The sequence below is a fragment of the Capsicum annuum genome, chromosome 4 (genome assembly GCF_002878395.1).
Source record: "Capsicum annuum cultivar UCD-10X-F1 chromosome 4, UCD10Xv1.1, whole genome shotgun sequence".
Taxonomy (NCBI): domain Eukaryota; kingdom Viridiplantae; phylum Streptophyta; class Magnoliopsida; order Solanales; family Solanaceae; genus Capsicum; species Capsicum annuum.
The window spans coordinates 27,621,728-27,642,136 of NC_061114.1; the positions used below are offsets into that span (position 1 = coordinate 27,621,728).

At 30.9% G+C, this 20,409-nt stretch overlaps 1 pseudogene; it reads right to left on the reverse strand.

The window, feature by feature from the left end:
* Positions 1–9,925: 9,925 nt before the first annotated feature.
* LOC124897926 lies at positions 9,926–10,275 on the reverse strand (annotated as a pseudogene).
* Positions 10,276–20,409: the final 10,134 nt, after the last annotated feature.

Consider the following 20,409-nt stretch of genomic DNA (forward strand, 5'->3'; position numbering starts at 1 on the left):
CATCAGGTATCACGATGGTCATTCAACGCAATGCATTGATTTCGCATCGTGTTACTGGATTTTTGCCCCAAAAATTTATCTAAGTGTAGCCTCAAGAGCAATGATGTGATGCATCGTCAAAATCACATCGATCAACTGGAAATAACATTAGAAATTTTTTCTAAGTATGAAATTGGTGTACCTCGATATGACGCACCAAGATAGTGTCAAGCCACTGAAAATTGCATCCTAAAAATTTTCTAAGGCTAAATTTCCCATACCTTATTGTATCTTTGCTTACCCTTTACATTTTTCTCACTATGTATCACCTATATACTTACTCAAAGGTCCATTTTCATCATCTTCTCATCTTCTCTTTCTCCACCAAGTTCCTCTTTTCTGCACATTAATCAAAAATAACAAAATTATATAACTAAAAGTGGGTTGCCTCCCACTAAGTGCCTTATTTTTTGTTGTGGCACGATTCATCTTTTTGTATTTTTCTTTTTGTTCTTCAAATTCTTAAAATTAAACTACCTATTACATTACATTTGTGGGTTGCCTCCCACATAGCTCCTTATTTTACGTCGTGACACGACTTAGCTCAGTATTAGTCATCAGCAAAAGTGATAGATTCCTTGTTCTTATCTGGATGATCCACCCAATAGTGCTTAACACACTATCCATTCACTAGAAACTTTTCCGTCTTCTCTTTTTCCACAACTCTACAGCTTCATGAGGTGTCATATGCACCACCTCAAAAGGTGCAAACCATTTCGATCGCAATTTATCTAAAATAACTTAAGCCTTGAATTGAAAAACAAAACAAATTATTCGGGTTCCAATAATCTCTTTTGAATTTGTTTATAATTCCATCTTTTGCTCTTCTCCTTGTATAGTTTGGCATTTTCATAGGCATGAAGCCTAAACTCATCAAGCTCATTTAGCTGCAATAACCATTTTTCCCCCGCGACACTCATCTCAAAATTCAACTTCTTCATAGCCCAATATTCTTGGTGTTCCAAATCCACAGGAAGATGACAAGCTTTACCATACACCAAGCGATATGGAGACATCCTAATGGGCGTCTTGTAAGCTGTTCGGTAGGTCCAAAGTGCATCATCTAGCTTCTCTGCCCAATCTTTTCTCTGCCCATTCACAGTCTTCTGGAGTATTTGCTTAATATCTCTATAGGAAAGATCAACTTGTCCACTAGTTTGGGGATGGTACGCAGTAGCAGCCTTATGCCTAACACCATATTTACCAAAAAGATTTTAGAACCAGGTGTTAATAAAATGAGTACCTCCGTTACTAATGATTGCTCTAGGTATACTAAATCTGGAAAATATATTTTTCTTCACAAATTTCAGCACCACTCTTGCATCATTAGTCAGACTCGCCACAGCTTCCACCCATTTAGAGACGTAGTCAACTGCTACAAGAATGTACAGATTGCTTTTTGAAGGTGGGAATAGGCCCATGAAATCAATCCCCCAAACATCAAAGACTTCAACTTATAAAATATTATTCAGGGGCATCTCATGACGTCTTGATATAGTACCCAACCTTTGACATTGATCACAATTTTTCACAAAAGCAATTGTGTCCCTAAACAATGTAGTCTAAAAAAACCTGATTGCAGCACTTTCCTTGTAGTCATCTAACCCCAATGGTGTCCACCACAAGGAGATGAGTGACAATCTTTAAGCACATTTGAAAAATTAGCCTCTGGGATACACCTACGAATGAATCCATCTGGATGCTGCTTAAAGAGATACGGTTCGTCCCAAATATAAGCACATGAGTCATGGAGCAATTTCTTTCTTTGTTGTGTGGTGGCATCATGAGGGTACACCTCACAAGCTATCAAATTCACAATATCAGCATACCATAGAAACTCAACTGCATCTAAAGACAACAACTTTTCATTAGGGAACTCTTCCTTAATACTAAGAGAGTCATTAACAATATGGTTTCGACTTTCCAGCCGTGATAAATAGTCAGCAACTTGATTTTCAGCTCCCTTTCGATCTCGAACCTCAATATCAAATTCTTGTAATAGAAGAATCCACCTAAGCAGTCGAGGTTTTGCATCCTTCTTGCTCACAAGATACTTAATAGCATCATGGTCAGTATGGACAATGACCTTAGTGCCAACTAAGTAAGATCTAAACTTGTTGAATGCATACACCACTATCGGCATCTCTTTCTCCATAACCGTATAATTAATGTGAGCACCATTCAACACTTTGCTAGCATAGTAGATTGAGCAAAATACCTTATCTCTTCTCTGACCCAAAATAGCTCCCACAGGAATATCACTAGCACCGCACATCAACTCAAACGGTAAATCCCAATTTGGTGCAATCAGAATAGGTGCTTCAATCAACTTCTTATTTAGTTTTTCAAAAGCTGATTGGCAATAATCGCCAAACTCAAACTTTGCCTATTTCTCCAATAATTCTTACATGGGGCTTGTAATCTTAAATGAACCGTTTATAGAAACCTGCATGTCCCAGAAAGCTCCATACTCCTTTGACTGTGACTGGATGTGGTAACTTTTCAATCACTTTAACCTTCGCCTTATCTACTTCGAGTCCCTTACATGATACTTTATGGCTGAGGACAATTCCTTTCTTAACCATAAGGCGACACTTTTCCTAATTTAGCACCAAGTTTGTCTCTTCGCATCGAGCTAAAAATCTGTCAAGATTCTGTAAGCACTTTTCAAAAGAATTATTGTACATAGAGAAATCATCCATGAATACCTTCACAAAGTTTTTAACCATGTTAAAGAATAGCAGGTGCATTGCATAGGCCGAAGGGCATGTGTCTAAATGCGTATGTGCCATAGGGATATATAAAAGTGGTCTTCTCCTGGTCTTTTAGTGCTATGATTATATGATTGTAGCCGGAGTACCCATCTAGAAAACAATAATACTTTTGTCCTGCCAATCCATGCAGCATTTGATCAATGAAATGAATTGGATAACGATCTTTATGAGTTGCTTCATTCAACATTCGATAGTCAATATAGATCCTCCAACTGGTCACCATGCGTGTGGGGATCAACTCATTATCATCATTAGTTATCACAATCATCCCTTTTTTTGGAACACAGTGCACTGGACTCACCCATTTGCTATCAAAAATTGGGTTGACAATACCACTATCTAACCACTTGATCACTTCTTTTCTGACCACCTCCTTCATCACAGGATTTAGCCTTCTTTATTGTTGCACTCTAGGTCTGTAACCCTCTTCTATGTAGATGTTGTGCATGAAAAATGCTGGATTGATTCCTATAATATCAGACATTTGCCAACCAATTGCCTTTTTTCTTTTTTTAAAACTGTTGTAGCATCCTTACCTGTACATCTGTTAATCCTGCAGACAAAATAGCAGGAAAAGTATCTTGATCACCAAGAAAAACATATTACAAATGAGGAGAAATAACCTTAAGCTCCAAGTTAGGAGCTTTTTCAACTGAGGGCTTGGGCAAAGGACCAATTGGCCTATTTAATGGTTCGACAGGCACTTTCATCGTCTCAACCACTGCCAAATTCATAACCTGGACCAATTCCAATGCTTCCACATCTCCATAAAGATCATGTCCCATCAAAGCTCGCTCTAATGGATCATTAGACAATAGCAACTGCCAATCAGAAGCAAGGTCAATTACCGATATGGATGACAACTCCTCATATATAGCTGGCAATTTCAGCGCCTTGTACACATAAAAAAATTTCTACTTTATCATGCGCTTGCATTGTCATTTTCCTAGCTGCTACATCAATTAATGTCTGCCTTGTTGCTAAGAAAGGTCATCCCAAAATGAATGGAACCACAGAATCAACCTCAAAGTCAAGAATTACAAAATCCACTAAAAATATTAACGATCTTACTTGCACCAAAATATCCTCAATAATACATCAGGCTTGGCAAGTGATCTATCTGCCAGCTGTAAAATAATAGTAGTAGGCTACTCCCAAGACCCATCATCCTGTACCATGATATGGGCATAAGATTTATGCTAGCTCCCAAGTCATATAATCTATGTTCACAAATAGTCTGTCCGATGGTAATCTGTAAGGTGAAACTACCTGGATCTTTAAGCTTTGTGGGCAATTTATTTTGAATCTTGGACACACACTCTTGAGTAAGTGCAACGGTAGCATACTCGGTCAACCTGTTCTTATTTGCAACTATATCCTTCAAATATTTTGCATATTTTGGCACACTTTGCAAAATGTTAATAAGAGAAAGATTCACTTAAGCCTGCTTCAGAAGATCTAAGAACTTCTTGTAACTCGCCTCCTCTTGATGCTTTCTTGCCCTTTGAGAAAAGGGTAAGGGGAGAGTCTTTTTGTCCACATGAATTTTTTCACTTTCCATTTTTTCCTTGATTTCTTTCTCTGCCTTGTCTTTGGTACTGTCATCAATAATTGTGGGACTTACCCTGCTCCTAAACTATCTTCTTAGTTTGCATCTCACTCCTTGTTGTAACCGTATTAACCTGCTTAGGATTTGTCTCTGTATCGCTAGGCAATGCTCCTTGAGGTCTTGTATTCAGTGCCCCTACAATTTGACCCAACTGTAACTCTAGATTTCTCATAAGCAATTGTTGACTATTTAACTCAGCTGCAAACTATGTTTGTTGAGTCTTAATGTCAGTTGCAAATTGCGCTTATTGAGCCATAAACTGCTTCATCAATTCCTCCATATTGCTAGATTGAGTAGTCGCCTGAGTATTCTGAGTTGACTATGGATTTTGTTGCACTTGCCCTTGTATTGATTTGTATTCTGCGCTTGATTTCTACCCCATGAAATATTGGGATGATTCCTCCAGCTGGGATTATAAGTATTACCAAAATTTTATTGTCCCTACCGATTTGTATTCCACACATAGTTGGCAGAATTTGGATTGGCCGTGCAAGCATCATCTATGTACTCACCACTTTCGCAAATCTCACACCAAGAATTCACCTGTTGGACTGCATTCGTTGTGGCTGCTGGTAGTGTAAAACCCAACTTTATGTTATTAAGCTGAGTAATCATATGATTTTGCATGGCTGTTATCTGTTCCTGTAATGTAGTGAACTGATCTACCTCCAATACCTTTGTAATTTTTTTTAGGAGTACTCTTCGAGTCTGCATGCCAGTCAGGGTTCCCTTATGAAATCCGATTCAACAGTGTGTACAATTTTTTATATGACTTCTCAAGAGCCTGTCCACCTAATGTTGAATCCAAGAGAATCTTCATGTTTAGCTCTAATCCTTCTCTGAAAGTATGCACAAGAACATCATTAGATTGATGATGATGAGGGCAATTTCTGAGTATACCCTTAAATGGTATAGATTCTCTCCGTCTTTCTGTCTAAAACTCAAGATCACACTCCTTAAGTGTGTCGTCTTCCCAAATGGAAAGAATCAAATAAAAAACTTCTGAGCTAGATCTTTCTATCAAGTGATGGAGAGTGGTGGTTCAGCATGTAACCACCTTTTTGCTTCCTCAATTAAGGAGAAAGAGAAGAGTGTCAATCTGACATAGTCAGAATTCACCCCTTTAGGAATGTATGTATCGCTGATTTCCAGGAAGGTCTATATATACTGCTGCGGATCTTTGTGTGAAAGGCTATGAAATTGCCCCGCTGAATTCAGCAATTGCACCATATTCTGCTTTAATTCAAATTGACCTCCTGGTTCAGGCTTTAAAATACTGTTCGTCACATGGTTCGTGAGTGGGATTGCCACCTCACAAATAGGTCTAGCATCTTGTTGAGCACGAACAACTGGAATAATAGGAATGACAGGAGGTGGAACATTCCCGACATTTGGATCCACTAGTTCATTTCGTTGTTCAACCATTCTTCGCCTTTGTTGAATGATTTGCTCTGGTTCTACAAAAGGCTCTACCAGTTCTTTATCTCTCGCCAGTCCTGAATTCAGCTAAAACTACGAAAATTCAGCCACTAAGATCAAGTTGTTAACACCTAAACTTAATATAAAAAAAAATAAAAATTTAGAAATTTACTAATTATATTAGTCCCCGGCAATGGCGCCAAAAACTTTTTGCGAATCAGACGCACACGCAAGTGCTCATGATCGTTCAAGTAATATAGTGATTCAGACAATCAAATATTGTTTCCACGAGGACTAAAAAAATAGAAATTTAACCAACTTTTAGTTTCAGGAAATGAGTATTAGGTGTTGTATAGTATCAAGATAATTTTGAATTTGAGAATAAAAATGTAAATTAATAAACAAAAAATAAAATTTTATGACTAGAGCAAAGTAAGCAACGGTTGTAAACAGTTATGATAAGAATTCCAGGGTTGAGGCTTCTCAAACAATTATACAGATCTCTATTCTTATAGTAATCTAATTGGTTATCGGGTTGTTGGTTCACAAGGTTTAGGCAACGATCTTGATATCCTGACCTAAAATCTTTTATCTATTGAATATTGCAGCTACAACTCCCGTAGAGATACAACAATTCTTCTAGATTCATTAAGCAATCTTCTTGAAATTGAACCAAACAAGGTTTCTAGGTATATCCCTATCCTAGATGCTAATCTAAATCCCTTATTTTATAAAAGTATAAGAACCTTGCTCCTTAATTTCCTCATTCTAATCTACGATTCTCCTCCACGATTCAGATAGAAATATAAATTTATTCTAATGGTGGCCAAGCATTAAAATAGTAAGCTCAAGAAATTAAGAACAACCCAAATGATAATCCAAAAAGAAACTACTATAAGGAATATCAAAGAGTAATCATGTCCTTGACCTCAACCCCAGAACAGGGGTATTTAGCCACTCGTGTTTGAATTAAACATCAAAAATAAGTAATTAATCATACCCAAAATTAGACTGAAGTAAAGAAGTTCAAAAGAAAAAATTAGAACCCTAAAAGAAGAATTCTATACATTTCCACCGCTGCTATGCTTGCCAAAAGTTCCTAAAATTGTGCTCACGTGTTCCTTTTATACTTGAGAAAATTTCACCAGATCTAAAGCCATGACGCGACACATTGCTAATTATGTTGATACAGCCAACGGGTTGCATCAACATAGCGTTGTCCTCCTGGAAGTCATCTTTGAAAATCAAACTAAATCAAAATCTTTACCACACGACGTGACGCATTGACATCACGTCGTTTCACTGGAATTTGATCCTCAAAATTTTGCTAAGTGTCAATGTTTTAAGTATCGATGCGATGTGTTGACATCGCGTCGATACACTCAAAGTTGCACTTGTAGAATTATCTAAGGCACAAAACTTATGCATCAACGCGACGTGTTGACATCGCATCGATGCACTGGAACTTGTTCTTCAAATTTTTGCTAAGTTACAAATCTTGTCAGTTGACGCGACGTGCTGAGATCGCGTCGATTCACTGGAATTTTTTTCCAGATCCTTTCTTTCATCTCGTCAATCCTCAACTCCTTTAATTTCTCTTTACTCTCGTGCATCTCCATATGTTTTTGACTTTGGTCCACATGTTCTTTTGTCTCTTCATTATGTGCATCTAATTTTCTTCCAAATCCATGGAAAATTAATCCTGTATTTCTAATCATATCGGTTAGTCACGAAACATAATTTAACTCACACTTCAATATAATTATTACACTTTTTATTCTCAAAATAAGTCTAAATATGGGTAAATAGCGGTGTTTGGATATATAAATACGCCCAAGATCATAAAAATACATCTTATTTTTTGTAACAGATTATGAAGTTTTTCTTGTATGATTGCAGCTATGTCCTATAATGTCGTTCGGGGGATTGTATATGGATATTTAGGGCATCATGTTGCCGGGGGACTGACCTCTTTAAGTGGATATAGTCATATTGATTGGAGACTATGTTACTAAAATCTCAAAAACTGATGTCTTGGTCTTGCCAGATCCTCCAAACATGCATGCACTATTTTTAAAGAGTTCGAGCAACATAAATTGAACGTGATTAAACTGAAAGGAGAAAAAAAAAAGTTGTTTTTGACTTTTACTTATACTATATTATTTTCTGTTTATAGAGAGTTTATCTTATTCTTTTTTTAGATTTTACAAATCCATCCTATTTTATATGCCCCAAATCCTCCTTGAAGTTCAAGAAAGCATTGTTTTGTTCTATAGCATGAAAAAACTCACTTGGAATTATAAGATGTCAAAACATTAGATGATTTCTATATTGATCCATTCAATCTTTGGTGGATAGAGTTATCTGGTATCTGTATTGTTAGTAAATAACAGCTATCCTTTGGAATATTCATGGTTCGTGCAAATTGGCTCGATCATTATTTTTGAGTACAATACTATTTTATTTTGTAGAAAGTTTCTTTTGCTCTTCTTTTTAGTTTTTCAAGTCTATCATATTGAATATTCCCCAATCTTTATTTAAATTCAAAGAAGCATTATTCTGTGCTATAGCTTGAAAAGACTTACTAAGGATCATAAGTTGTCAGAATCTATAACTTTCTTTCTATTCTACAAACTTTACTACTAAAGAATTTTAACTTCTAATGAATCTTGAGCTTTCCTGCTTAGCACTTTGTCAACATCATTTTTGTTTTACCTTTTGAGTATAGAAATTTTATAGCGCGATACTTCACAAGTTGCATAGGTTAGTCAAAGCAGGAGCCTATTCTTATCAACCAGCATTTAAAATTCTGGATCCGTATTTGATCAACTTAGGAATGAAAGTAGTTTATTTTATGAACTTGGAAATTCATATATTTAGATACTCAATAAACTTACATGAAGGTCATACCCCTCAATTCAAATAGAATTTATGTCAGTAGAATATGTTAATAAAAAATTTGTGCATTTTTCTTAACATATTCAATAAATCGTTCACTGATTTCAATACAATAATTTGGTTTAATACAAAGTTTGTTAGAGCTATAGATCCTTAGTGACATGAGACCTCATCATTACATATGGGGAAAACCTGCAAAGAAAAATGTAGAGAAGTATGAACACTAAGAAAATATATATAGGCAATAACAAAAGATACATACATCCACAATAACACAATACCAGAGATACAAAATGCTTAAATTGTATTTATTGTTTTACAGAATATGTATCTTTGATATAAATAATTGAATCCAAAAAAAAAAATGTGAGATATATATAGCATACTCCTCATACACTGTATGTAACTTTAAGCTTACTAACATGTATCTTTAGTATGCTGATTTCACTAAAACTTAAAAATAAGAGATACATATAAAACTTAAACTGATAACAATAGATACAAGATATCAAAGAAAGTATCATGTATTTGTAAATATGTTTATCTAATCCTGAAATTACCCAAATCTAAAATAACAAGAGATACATAAATTCACAATAACAAAATCAAATATACAAAAAGTTTAGAATGTATCTGTTGTTTTAAAGAATATGTATCTTTGGCATAAATAATTGAATTAAAATAAAAAAAATAGTGTGAGATACATACAAAACAACCTCGTACATAATATATATCTTTAAACTTACTAACATCTATCTTTGATATGCCTATTTCACTAAAACTTGAAAAATAAAAGATATATATAACAACAAAAATAGAGAACAAGAGATACAAGAAATTGCTCTAAAGGTCTCCATAGATCTTGAATTTTTGTTTTGAGATAATGATGCACAATTTTTTCTCCAGTAACTTGATGATTAGAGAGTATTTCCAAGGTGAGTGTAGTTGAATTTTTTCTTCCTCGAAAAGATGAATGACTTTAAATCCCTTGGTCACTGTATCATCTTCTATCGGGGGTTCCAATTAATTATTTGCTACGCTCAGCAAAATATTATTGGAGAAATCCATTTTGATTTTAAACATCCCTTAATAATCAAACTCCAAAACTGAAGATAAACTAAGCCTTAATCCCAAACAAGTGAAGATCGGCTATACAAATATCAAAAACTACTAAATAAAATCAAACCTAAGTAGTAAGCACAACAGCACCACCATTCTCCTTAATCTTCTTCTCAGTATTCTTCGAAATCAGCTTCACTTTCACAACAACAGGCTGATTCTCTGGCAAAAAAACTTTTCCCAACACCTTAAAGTACCCTTACCGAGTCACATCAATCAACGGAGCACTACCTTTGCTTGCAGCCTTATCCTTCACCTCTTGTGGAAATAAGTGACCAAAGCTTGTTGATGTTGACAGTCGGGCATACCTCCAGCGTTACCATGACCACCGATATGCTTCCTGTGCTTTCCTATATGACCGTGAACGATGTTGACGTGGGCACGCTTCTTCCTGTTCTTCTTGAAATGGGTAGTCATTTCTACAGCGACGAGGAGTGGGGAATGGGAGAGGGAACGAGAACTATGTGAAATCACCTTGATAATAATACTAAGATATTGAATATGATTTTAGGGAGAAATTTTACCTTAATTTAAAAGATTGAATTAGAGCAAAAACAAGGATTGAAACTGCTGCAGCAGAAAAGAAGGCGTTGAAAGGGGAGGAAACCATTGCTTAATTTGGTAAAGTTGTAACTGTAAAATGAAATTTTTAACATGTATCTTAACTTTTAACTACACAAGGTAAAAGTAGTAAATGTTGGGATATATGTAATATTTTTAAAGTGGAGAAAATTTTAGTAGTTTTGAAACATAAGTTGTTCTTTTAGATAATTTTTCATAATTTAATTATATAAATCATAGTTGGACTTATATGTATTATTGTGTGGTACGAAATTATAATTTCTTTATATATGTGAATTTTCCTAAACAATAATAATCGATCTCTATAAATATAATCGTATTATGAAATATAACACAATAGTGACGCGTTAATGTTAATCGTCTGATGTTTTAGTACATTGTGAAAAATTTAACAAATTATTAGATTAGCAAAAACAATTTTGTTTTAATTTCAAATTTTGATTTAATAACTATAAAAGAACTTTAAAAAGATGAATAACATGAGCATGCTTGGTTCTACAAGACTCACGAATTCCTACGAATTTCTGTAACCATAATTAAAATTAGTCCTTAAAATAATTTATTACTTATATATAAGTGAGGATGCGTAAGTTTCGTCGTCCTCACAACATCACAAGTACTCTTTCATGCTTACACGTCATTGCTAACTTTTTACTGTTTAGTGTGTGTTTGTCATTTTTTGTTCTAAACGTAGAAACGTTTTTTACTTTATTTTTTCATTAGACGCAGAGACTATTTTAATAGTGCTTGTGCTTCTTACTCAACCCCCTCTCCTTGAGTTTTCTTCTAGTCAAAATAAGAAATGATCTGATAATATTGACGTGATATTCTTAAATTTTGGAATATAGTGTAATTCTTTAAGTCTGTTTTCTTTTCACCTTATTATGATTTATTTATAGTATATAGTATTTTAATTTGGACATCATATATAAAAAAATTATTTACCTTTCAAAGTGAAATATATTTATATATGGTAAATTTGGACATCATATATATTTATTTACTTCTCCAAAGTAACTTTTTTTAATTAATTGTCCTTGATTAGATGTAATATTAATTTAATGTAGTTTCTGATAATATTAAAAAAAAATCACTCATCTACATAGATAAGGTAAATTAGAAAAAAAAAAAACCTTTTTGATTATACAAAAAATTATTTATTTTGAACAATATGAAAGCTAAAAATATCAAATATGGATGGAAAGACGTATTCTATTTGTCCAATAATAATTGTTCATTATTAACTTGACACACATGATATAACAATAAATAATAGAGTTGATTTTACTACTATATTACTTTTTGAGTGCAATTAATTTAATGCTAAAAATGCATTGTATAATGATTATAATTAATAACTAAGGGTAAAATGCATCGACATAGATAAATCATGCATTAATTTTCTAAACTAGGAAAATATTGTTGGACACTATCTTTAGCACTTTCTCCATTCATCTTTACTTATCTATTTTTCTTTTGGTGCATGAATTAAGAAATAATAAATGATGGGGTAATTTTTTCATATTACCCTTTGATATAATAGATTTAATATTTTGAAAAATGTGTTATGTAATGAATCATATTTATTGCTAATGGTAAAATGGATAGAAATAAGTAAATTATCCATTGATTTTATAATCTAGACAAGTATTATTTGACATCCCAAAACTAAAAAAGTGTGCAAATAAAGAAGAACGGGGAAAATAACATGAATAAATATTGTTGAACGGAGGAATATTTCTATCTTTATTTTTACTTATCAACTTTAGACTTTTTACATTTCTTTAAAAAATAATAATTAATATAAAAATTTTAATATAATATCCATATTAATTGATATTTAGTATTAGGTCTTCCAAAATAATATTAGAATCAAATATGCATTAGAAATACTATAAGTACAATTTACTGAATGGTGTCATAGATTGTTAAAATTAATGTAGTGTCCATCAATATCAAATTCTCATAGAAATTTCTTGTTTGGTTAATTAAGAATTAATTTTTGTAAGAATAATACATATACAAAGAATGAAATAGATTTTTGGGATATATCTTAATGAATTTAAGTTTTTTCTTGAATTTTTTAACTAAATTTAAATCATCACATCTAACTAGTATAAAATTGTGACATAGAAAATAATGAATGAAAATTAACAAATATCAAAATAGATATATCTATATTGAGAAATCATATGCTCACAAGCTCATAAAAATATTGATTTATAATTATCATAATTTTTCATGTAAATTTATATAATATCAAATCACTTATATTTATTTGATATTTGCTAATTTTTCTGCTAAACTTGCTTTCCATAAATAACTTTTTTCTTTAAAATTTATCCAATTATTTGACCAATTAAGGAACTTAAAAATACTGAAAACATAATTAATTATAGCTATAAGTTATACTTATTTAATTCAATTAAAATTACATTTGTTATATTTGGAGTTTGGAGCCTGAACCTTATGTAACTAGTATATATCAATATCTATAATCTATAATCTATATTTATAATCTATAATATATTAAAGTGTGAAGACCCTTAAAAAAGTGATTAGAATTTTTTGCCCTTCATTAAAAGACTCCGTAATAGACAAAATCGTCTTTTCATGCTTTTTATCTAATTTTATTTAATTAACTTTATAATATTAATTATAATATTAAAATATTAAAGAGTCCTAAACTATATGGTAAGAGGAAAATATACAGCCAATTAATTTTTATAGATTTTCTTTCCAAGTGTAAGTAAATAAAAAGTCCTAAGATGTATGATCATAAATAAAGAGTCTTAAAAAATCCTATAAATATAGGGTAACGATATAGGAGAGCATTAAGAAAACTGGTCCATCAAGTAAATAATGGTATCTTAAAAAACCCTATAAATATAGGAGATCATTAAGGAAATTGGTCGAGTAAATAATGGTATCATTGTTGCAAGGTTGCTGGCTTCTCTCTTCAAGGTACCAACTCCAATTAAGATTATGAGTTGAATTTATGATCTTCGTGTTTAATTTGCTCCGCTTGATTTATGTATGCTTACTTTAAATTTTGTTTGAAAAAAAATTAGAAGCGAAATAAAAAAATTACAGAAAAGTAAGGACAATGAGACAAAGAGGAGAGTTATTCTTAATATTTAGAATTAAATATAAATATATTTAATCATTATCGCTATTTATTAAAAATAAGATAAACAAATTGTGTCTTAAAATACTACTATAATAATCTAATGAATTTCAACATTTTATTATAAAAATAAGAAAGAGATATTTTTGAACACCAATTTTGTAATGATTAACCAAACTATTTATATTTATATTTAATCTTATAAAAAGTAAGAAGATTTTTGTAAAGTAAAAAGATGATAGGTCAAAAGGCATGTACATATAAAGTTTTCGTAGGATACAAAGTATCTTATTACCGTCATCTGTAAATTATATGACTATTTGAGATATACAATTAACAATATGTTAGGCTCAAATAATATAATTTTGGAGAAGATGAATATATTATTATTATTATTATTATTATTATCATTATTATTATTATTATTATTTATTTTATCATAATTAATTTATTTATATAAAATATATTGTGCTAATTAACTCCACGTAAGTGGACCATAGAATAACTTCAATAATTGAAAGGTGAATTTTTCAATCACAGTAGTCTGTTAAGTTAGGCAAGATATATATCTTTATTACACTAGCCAAATATAATTGTATTGACCATTTCAAGCACTTAATTGTTTTAGTTTGATATTTACTTATAGGTTAAATTTATATTAGTTAATAATGTTTACGTTAGTTTGGAAGTATGAGGCACTCAGATTTAAAATTCTTAAAAATTATGATAAAAGTATAGAAGAATTAATAACTAAGAAATCTTAAAATATTTTCTAAAAGGAAAATATAATTTAAAAAGTAAGAATTTTTAAAATATTTGATGAGAGTTCTAAAGTTTTTTTCATAAACATATATGTATTTTTTTAAAATTTTAAGTTGGTTAGTTTTCTTCCTTAAAGAAGAAAAGGGCACGAAAGCATCATAAAGGAAATATTATTTGTACGTTTAGAGTCTTATTTAATATGAAATGTGTGTTTATTTAGAAGTCTAATTATGGTTGATATAAGAAAACTTTTCAACTTATAACAAATAAATTTGGAGGATCACATTTATGGTAACTTTATTTAAATGAGAAAATAAATTATAAAAACGATAAATTATGGACTTATGCTATATGGTGAGGATTAATTAATTAGTAAAAGCTTGTTTGCTAGATGAAAAGTTTACGATTTGGTGATATAATTGAACTAAGAAAAGGTAACTATAAATGTATGAAAGAAAAAGATAAAGAAAACAAAATATAAAACTCTTATTTCTGTAGTTTTAGTTTATTTATTTTTTTGTAAATAATTTATGGAGAAAAATAAAATCTACTACACGACACCTTATCTTAATAACATGCTTAAATTAAGAGATGAACAAGAGTATACTAAAAACAAAGAGAAGGTGATGAAGATCATTGTGTTTACAGTATATAGGAAGAAGAATTAATATTAAAACCCTATCATTTTTCTCTACAACAATAACTTCCTCCATCGATAATCATATTTATCATCTAAAATTGATGTCGGGGTCATCCAAAATTTAAGCAAGATCAATCAGTTTTTTGGGTTTCTTTAAAATTTCAAAATGTGGAGTTTTGGAGGTGTACTTTCATGTTAATGTTGTGTATGTATAATTATTGATATTTATTCAACTGAAGATGCATGATGTCCATGTCTAAATGCGATGGAGGAAGCAAGAGGAAAATGATCGAAAGAGAGCGCTAAGCATGTTCCGAAGTGATTTTGCTCCACCTACAGCTTAGCGTTGAATTGAGATTTGATCCAACCTATATTGTGTACTACTATTCCAATGTGATATAGATTTAAAATTAATTAATTTGTATTGTGAATTTATATATACTTCAAATTTATTATGACTTGCAATTGTATTATTAGTTAATTTATCCGAATTAACTATATTAAAACTTTATTGACTATTTACTTTAAAAAAAAATTGTTGACTAATTGTAGTATGCACACACACTTTAGTTAGTCATATGCTTGTAAAGTTGTGAGTTGTGTTGATGAATCTCATTTATTTATTTGTAATGAGTATTTCTGATTTTCTTTAAGTTTCAGCTAAGAATCATATTCATTATAAGTACTTGAAATATTGACTTGCAAATTGTGATATTGTCTTGACAATATCATTTAATTAATTTCTAATGTTAAGAAATAACTATTTAATGATTTTCATATTATTTAAGACTTTGAAATCAATAATATCAATTGTTGTTTTATGATTTAATATTTTCTATTTTTTATAAATAATTTAATTAATTGACGTGAGATACATGCGCAACGCACGTACACTAAACTAGTATATACATATATAAAGGAAGATTAAGAGTAAACTGATGTGACATGCTTTATTGGCTAACATTAGTATTTATCTTTTTTCTTAGAATTTTGAAGGTTTTTTTCCTTATTTTTTGGTTCTGAAATCTTTCAAAAAGAATAGAAAATATCTTCCTTTATTATATTATTATTTACTATATTCTTAAATTCTCTTTCCTACATTAAATATATGTGGTAGTAAATTCATCCTTTATTATAATGTATATTTTTCAGTTACTAACTTTACAGTTGCATGAGTAATTGCAGATTTGAAGGGGTTCTGCCAATTAAATAGTCTTAAACATCAATATGCAGTCTCCGAAAAATGTATATCTAGCAACTTATGTGAATTAAATGGTGGGTGGGTTCTGTTACAATTGTTTCTTAATCAAAATAGGAGGATGTTAGAGCTCTTAAACTTTTATATCCTTAAGAATCTTCATCCATGTATGGTGACAATTGTTTATGTTTCTCTCCTAAATTTTTGTCTAATTGTTCATTACAATTGATTTACTTTTACTTACCAGTTACTAACTTGGTCATAATTTTCACAAATGGCTACTAACTTATAGATTAGAAAGGAAGGTTACAGATCTTAAATATTTTATATGCCTCTACAAGCATTTTCATTCATATATGGTGAAAACTCTCTATACGTTTCTTTTTTAAATTTTCTTAATCTAATTATGCTTTAGAATTGAGTATATATTATATACATCAGGTAACATGGCATATCTAAAAGTCTGAAAAATAAATTTATCTATTTTGTCACTTTTTGAAAATTTTTCCTCTAAAAAAAATAAGGGTGCATCTCCAAAAAGAAACAATACGACAAGGAACATCAGTAATTTCTCTTAAAGACAACCGTTGCAATCTTTAATTTTATATTCGTTTGCTTCAATGTGCTTTGCCTTTTTTTAAGATCTAACTATCTACTTATCTAATAAGTTGATTATGATTTTTTTAAGGTTTAGATGAGAATATGAAGTGTATGGTTTATCAATTGATTGCCCTAGCATTACCTTACAAAGTAGAAATTGACAGAGGATTGAAAGTCAATCATTGGTGACAAAAAGCTCTGACGAAGAAGAAATCGAGAAACACATGGAATGTCTGAAGCTTTATGTTTTGTTGATTTTAATTTTCAAGTATTTCCGTTTAATTTTTTTACCTTTTATTTTCATTTAAATCTCGGGGCTTATATTTATTTTTTATGACATTATGTCAGTCATCGGAGATAAAGAGAGACCAAGAAATAAGAAAATTTGGTCTTTGCATGACAAATGGAGATGCAACTTAATATTCTTTGTGAGATATTCAAAAGCTATGTTAACGCATTGCAAATAGTCCTTTTTCAATTTTTCTCACAATATTTTGTCTTCATAGAAGGAGAGATAAAAAATCTCATGTGAAGAAATTCTCATTTAGGTAATCTTGCAGTTATGATAACAAATTGATTTAACCATCAAGATATAACTTAGGACGAGTATAGTTCGATTTTTTGTAATAGTCGTCTTTAAAGTAGCATTTTGCTCTAATAAATAAGTTTGTTCTTTGGCAAATTAATTTTTTTGTATGATGTTATGTGATAGTAATCAAAAATTATACAAACAAACAAATGTCATTATATGTATTAGCAATTTTTAGTTTACAATTTTACTGCCAGTTTTCCTAGATGTAACTTGAATTTGCATGAATTAGAAATCTTGATTCCTGTCCTAAAAAAAAGTCATTATATATATTATTTTATTGTATAAGATTATTATTCTCTTTTTCTTCTCGTATATCCCATTGGTATATTTTCTAACATATTTTAGTGATTTTTGATTCATTAATTATAAAGTTACAGAAAACTTTTACCCAAGATAATGTGAAGAGGTTAGCATTTTTTTTTTCAAAAATTACATATATACACGAGGTAACTATTACTTATTACATAAAACCTCATAATTGAAAAGAAATTACAAAAATTTCATATTAATCACTTAGAATCCCTATCCTTTTTTTACTCTCTCTCCTCTCCCTTATACATTCCAATACTTTCGTCTTTTACTCCCTTTTTAGTCCGATATTTCCTCCATTATTGCACTCCATATTTCACTCCCAAATTCAACCTACGTGTTCTGAGAGGTTTCGAATTTATAAATTTTCAAGCATTAACTGAATATACTGATTAACTTCATCGCCTTCATTAATTTTTGAGTTTTTTTTTTAGCTTTACCAAATCAAAATTAGTTTTGAATTTTTTTTGTTGCATGTATGTATTTATGAAATTACTTGCTTTGCAATGTCATTTCAGTTGGAAAGTTGAATTTTTTTGTATTTTTCATATATTACAAGTCAGATCTTTGTTTTGTTTTTTTTTTGGTTTTTAGTTGCAAGTGCTTAATCAATAAAGTATAAATTTTGTAATGGAGTCTGGTCCTAGATTTAGTTTAGGACTTAGTCAGTTAGATGGTAAAGAACAAAATGTTCCTGTTTTTGGCTTTATTCCTGGTACATTTGATTATGAAGAGCCCAATTTCTCAAAGAACTAATCCAAGCACTAAAATGACTCGGTAACCGTGAAGAAATTGAGGGAAGTTTCCCGTTCAAGCTCAAAGAAGGCAGCTTCAAAATCGACAAGTAAGAAAAAGGTCGATGATTCAGGACGACTACGTCTTCCAAAGGTATAATTTTTATATTACTTGAATTAATTCAGTAAATAGGTAATTATACGTTGATAATCATATTGTAGGATTGTACAGTAGAATTGTAGTATAAATTACATTGGTAGTTTTAAACTCATTCATTAGATCAGGTACACTATACATTAGTTTGGGTACATTATACTTTAAGAGTTGTAAAGTTATACAATAGAATTATAATAGGTTATAGGACTACTATTTTCATTCAATACAGTTGTCCAGACATTATACATTAGTTTGTTTATCAGAATAATGTATAACATAAGACTTCTGTTTTATATTTCATTATACTTGTAAGAGATGCAATCTATTGTACATTAAGAAGTATATATTACATATAAGATGCGTTTTATGTATTAGATTGCATTATACAATTAGAAAGTCTAAATCATGTATAAGGTTACATTATACCTTTGATAAAATTACATTTATAATATGTATAAGGTGCATATCTTATATGTATAATGTTACATTGTACATTACGCAAGATTATAGTATTATATGTATAAGGTGTACACATACATGTGAAACTGTTGTATCACGTTATCTTTAATATGTATCATTTTGATGCTATGTTTTTATCTTTTAATTTGTGTCTGCTATTATTTTTTTAAGGCATAAAATATTGCATTGACAAAGTCCCAGCTCACCCATTGTATATTGGTAGCTTATGTAATCGGGCATTTGGAGATGACATAAAGAATTATTTTGGAGAAGAAATTATTGAGGCATTTAGAATTATAATTTTGGGGTATTTCTCAATGTACCTCAGTGCAAATGGATCGGGAAAATATCCAAATGTCTTCTGATGCTAGAAATCCAGTAGGATAAACATGATGAAATTCATGTATAGGTATAAGGTAATATCCTGAAATATTTGATGCTTGAGTTTTCCATTATTACCTATATTAAATGTACCTTAATATTGAAGAATATATGTATACTTCATCACCCAAATCATCTTTGATGTCCAAGTATTTCCCCAATGCTAAAGTTGGAATATCTAAGCAAACACCGATTCAATGTGCGAAAATGGAAAACTATAATACCCTGAAAATCTGAACCAATGTTAGGGATATGCTTCAAGATCGTGAAAAATAAATTATAGTGTATTGGTAGTTTTATGAGTGATTTTGATGTATATTAAGGCCTCAAATAACTCCTAACTATTAGACTAATCAAAATATCCCTTACCGATTGAGTTTTCGAGAAGGATGATGATATAGCTAACTTCAAATGATCATATATTTCGTTTACTAATCATTTTTGAGATCATGACTAACCAACAGATAGATAACCGATACTAATTTTGCCTAAATTCGATAACCGAGCGAAAAGTTATAGCATTTTTCGTGTGAGGCAGTGGACTGCTGCAACTACACCGCTCAACGGTGCAATAGTGGTGAATTCAATACTGCTCAACGGTAAACCTCTAAATTAGAGTCTTTCCAAGGAAGTAGCTCACCGCTACTAGCCCGCTCAGCTGTGGGACCAGTACCACTCAGCGGCAAGCCTTAAAATTGAGATTTTTAATATCCAGGGACCATTTGGTCATTTTCCATAGCTCCAAATCCGTCCAAACACGGGATTTATGTCTCAAAAGAGAATTATATGCTCATTTTTTCACAAATTACTCAAATTAGAGTATCCCACTTTCAAGAATAAAAACGCTAGCCTCCATAATTCAAGAACAAATCTCAAGAATTCACTATCAACTCTCACAAATTCATTAACTCAGGTATATTAAATGCTCATCCATGGGTTCCTTTCGCCCATGGAGTCCAACTATCAAATTTTAAATTTAAAGTTGCGATCTTTACAAGCTATTGTGATTT